Source organism: Apteryx rowi, unplaced genomic scaffold, assembly GCF_003343035.1.
Source record: "Apteryx rowi isolate R43461 unplaced genomic scaffold, aptRow1 scaffold_331, whole genome shotgun sequence".
Lineage (NCBI taxonomy): Eukaryota > Metazoa > Chordata > Aves > Apterygiformes > Apterygidae > Apteryx > Apteryx rowi.
Window position 1 is genome coordinate 646,509 of NW_020449764.1, and position 4,190 is coordinate 650,698.

Sequence of the window (4,190 nt, forward strand, 5' to 3'; positions counted from 1 at the left end):
TGCAGCCTTTCAAAACGCTGCACCTCAGTGGCGAAAATATGACCCGTCCTAGCTAGTTTTGCAAAGCATCGTTAGAAATAAAAAGGATACGTAAGGCTGGTTAGGGCGAGCGAGCCTGGCTCAAAGCTCCGTGTTCCTGTTGCAAGGCAGGTGTGGGCTGAGTCCCACCCAACCCTGCGGTCGCGCTACGCGCGTTTCCGCGTCCCGGCTGCGGCCGGAGCGCCGGTTGCTTCGCGTGAAAAGTTCTGCCCTAGCGGGTCCCCTCGGCCCGTCCGAGCGCCGTGGGGGCTGCGAGGAAATCCCAGCTTAACACGTGAAACCGAAAGGCTGGCGCTCGGGAATGAGGGGAAAAAAATCGCCTTCCTCCTTGCTGCCAGCCTGGGACTCTTTAACAGCAACAAAAATCCTCCGGGAGGAAATTTACCCCGAAAAATAAAATTATATACATATAGATTTTTATTTTTTTTGGAAGCTAGAGCCGGAAAGCGCTGAGGGAGCCGCGGCGTGCGGACGCGGGTGCCCCGGCGCGGCGGCGGCGGCTTTGCCCCCGCGAGGGGCTGGGAACGCGCGGGGGCGCGGAGCGGCGCGGGGTGAACCGCGGGTCAGCGCGGCTCTCGGCTGCCGCCGCCGCGCTGCGGACACGCCTCGCTGTTTAACAAAGACTGACAAACTATGAGATTAATACCAAAACTTGCGGGTTTCCCACCCCAAAACGCGCAGAGGGCCTCCTCGCTCCGCCAGGAGCAGTTCCGCTCGCCTTTAAAGACAATAGTGGTTTATACTGGGGGAGAGGGGGAGGGGGCACAAACAAACCCAACCAGAAGGGGGAAAAAAAAAAAAGAAAAGAAATTAGTGTTCTTATCGAGGAATAATCTCGCTGAAAAGGCAACACGGGGGAGAGAGACCAGAATAGCCCAGCCTAGATTTGGGTGGGGAGTCCGGGGTGGGGGTGGGGGTGCCGGGCTCGGATTTTAGGTGATTTCTATATGGTACCGCCTGCAAAGCCTTACCAACTTTTGAGGGAGCGTCCTAACCCCCTCGGGGATTGCTCCGAGCAAGGGAGCCCGTTTTGCCAAGGTACGTACCGCCGGCGGCGCTACCTGGGCGGCGCGGCCGGGCGCGGAGCGGAGCGGGGCCCGCACCGACCTGCCGGCCGGGGGGGGGGGGCACCCCCCGCTTTGCGCCCCCTCTTTAGGGACAAGAGACCCGCGGAGGCGACAAAAGAGCCTCCCCGAGCCGCCCGGCAGCAGGAGCGCGGTCGCGACGAGCGCTTTAATGACACCCCTGCGCTGGCAGGTGCCTTGGGGCGGCTTTTCGGGGGGGCCGGGGGCTCCCCTCGACCCCCGAGGGGGCGGACGGGGCGACCCCCCCCATCCTCCCCGGCCGAGCCCTGCTTTGAAATGGAAACGAGCCTGGGCGCAATCTGCCGTGGGAAACTTCCGCAACGTGGGGCGGATTTCTGAGCGAAAGGCAGAAAGGTGTGTGGGAGGGGGGGCCGGGGCCGCTTTTCTTTTTAATTTGGGATCACAAGCGGGTAGTGTGAGATTTCTTGGAGGTGTGGTGGGGGGAAGATTTCTGGTAAACGCTAGGGGTGCTGGTTTGCTAGCACCAAACCCCTTTTGTCCGTCACTGGAAAGGAAAATTAAAACTGTTTTTTTTTTTTTAAGATGTGGGAGGGGGTTAAAAATCCGGAATAGGCCTAGTTATTTCTGTTCAGGCTTGTGTCCTTTATGGGACTCGCTTAGGAGGTTGCTACGGTACGGACTGAAAGGAAATACAATAAAATAAATCATAGTGGAATTGGAAAGGAGGAATAAAATTTAAGAGAAAAAATGAACTCTAATGGGATTGGTTCTGTAGAATTATTTTATGGCATCCATCTACACGTTGTACAAGCAGATTTGATTTGGCTTCTTACTTTTATGGCAAGTTTTACAGGGGAAGGTAAATTTTAGATTTGCTGCCTGCTCCCCAGCAAAGCCTAGGTGCTGGGCGCGTTTATGTAGATTGAAAAGTCCTTGCTCTGTGCAAAAGCGTCTTCAAGAAACCACTTTGCTCCGCTTCTTTTGCTCGAAACCTGTCTTTGGTACAGGCGCGTGAGACGGTTCGGAGGTTGTCCTGGGTGGATCTGCACTTACTGCTTAAAATACGTGTTCGTTTATCTGTTCAGCCGGGAATGAGACGCTTTTTATCAGGAAAAGCCACTGTTCACTTTAAAGTTTCTGAAAGATCTCAGGGCATAATGTGTCCCAGACAAACTATGTGCATTCATTCTTGGCCGTAACTATTTTTTCCCCTTTAATAGGAAAAAAAGCAGGCGTCCTAAAAATATATTTGAGATATTTATTGTAAGGGTAGGGATAAAGTGTTTTTAGTCACAATTTTTATGTAAGGTAAATGCAGCGGTTTTTTGATAGCCTCTCTGCTGTGGCATTTAAATACCAATTAATTCGGGAAATACTTGACCAAAAATATGTTCTCTCTTTTGAAATACACAAAACCAAAATTAGGGGAGGATGTTATACTTTTAATCTCTTGGGCAACTGTAATTTTAAACGAAATCTCAACATGATGCTACCCTCATTAGTTCCGAATGAAGGTTCATTACCTAGACAGTATGAATATTTTATTGCTTTATATCCCTTTTTCGGAAATGAAACGCCTTTGATCTTTTTCTCGGGTTGTAAAAAGAATTGCCTGTCATTAAAAAAAAAACCTGTCGTCCCATCTGCCTTTACATTCTGTATTTCTTTTCATCTGTTTCTTTCTTTTTTATAATTTACACGCACACACACGTATAAACTAAAACCTTGGTTGACCTCCAAGAACGAAAAATGGATGAAATCTTTCTACTGCGTGTAAGAGAATAATTATGAGGTTATCACGATTGAGGCAGATGAAGCTATCGCATTTTACTTTTAAAGCACTATTATTCGGATTCTGGTCTCGTTGTATGTCTATACTTATATATTCAGTCCAGGAGATGGATTTTTTTAGAACAGTAGTAAACTAATGCATAAGGTATGAAGGTAGAAAAGTGCTGTTTTTTTCTAATCTAGATTATAAATTATTCGGATTTTGAATTGATGTTTTAATTGTGTTTCTTCTGAAAAGTGAATCTTTAACCCTCTTTATCTATAGATTAATTCTTGATCTCTCTAGTTACAAACTTTAACGCTCCCCCGTCCCCTTTCCCCAGAAGATAATTATGACAGTAGGAGAAGTAGAAGATCTCTGACCAAGGAGGATGCATCTGTCTTCTATATGTACCCTGTAGATCCGAATTTGTGTAAAGGAAGTTGGGTCACAAATTCGTATCTAGGGGAATATGTAGTTGACACAAACACTACAGGTCACAATCCCAGAAGGCAAAAAACAAACCAAAACACAAAAAAAGATCTCAAACCCAAAAGCAAAAAAAATCAAACCCTCTAAATAAAAGGGTGAAAACAAGGTCTTAAACAGAAAGCCGCTTTATAGCTGAAAAGAAATACTTTGGATTTGACCTTAACCCAACTCCAGCACTCCTGCGATAAACTTTATCATCACTTCGAGATAAAATCTGAGCTGCACAGGCGGGGAGGGGGGAGAGGGGCAGAATCGCTGCGGTTTGAGGGGCGCGAGTCCCACCGTTGCTTTAGGTTGTGTAATCTCGGCAGTGACACCGGACAAAAATACCACTCTCTTTCCTGCTGTCTGCGAAGAGATTATTGGGCGTTTCGGATTTAAACACCAATTTGAGTATTTAAGGGTGGCTTTTGAAAGGCTGCTGTTTTGCTGTTGCTTTTAAAGCGTCTTTATTACAATAAGGGCGAGGCGAAGATGCATCAGGACTTAGGTTAAGTCTCTTTGTAATTGTTCATCAAGTCCTTGATTCCTTGCTTGGAGGACGGGCTCCTTTTCCATCCGTGCGTGGGAAACAGTCAATCTAAAGCCACAGCTAAATGTGATTTAGGAGACCGGGTACCCCGAATTAGCTGATGAATTTTCTATCGATCCGAAACAAGCCCTATTCATCTCTGCCAGGCTCGGGGCGCAATGTCCCTGCTCGTATCACCTTAGCAAGGAATGAGATGCAAACACCACCCGGAGGGATCGCCATGGATCATGTGCCGGGGCAGCGATTGTGATCCGCAGCCCCAAATCCCTCGAAAATAATTTTTTGTTCTCTCTTTTCTTTTTTTTTCCCG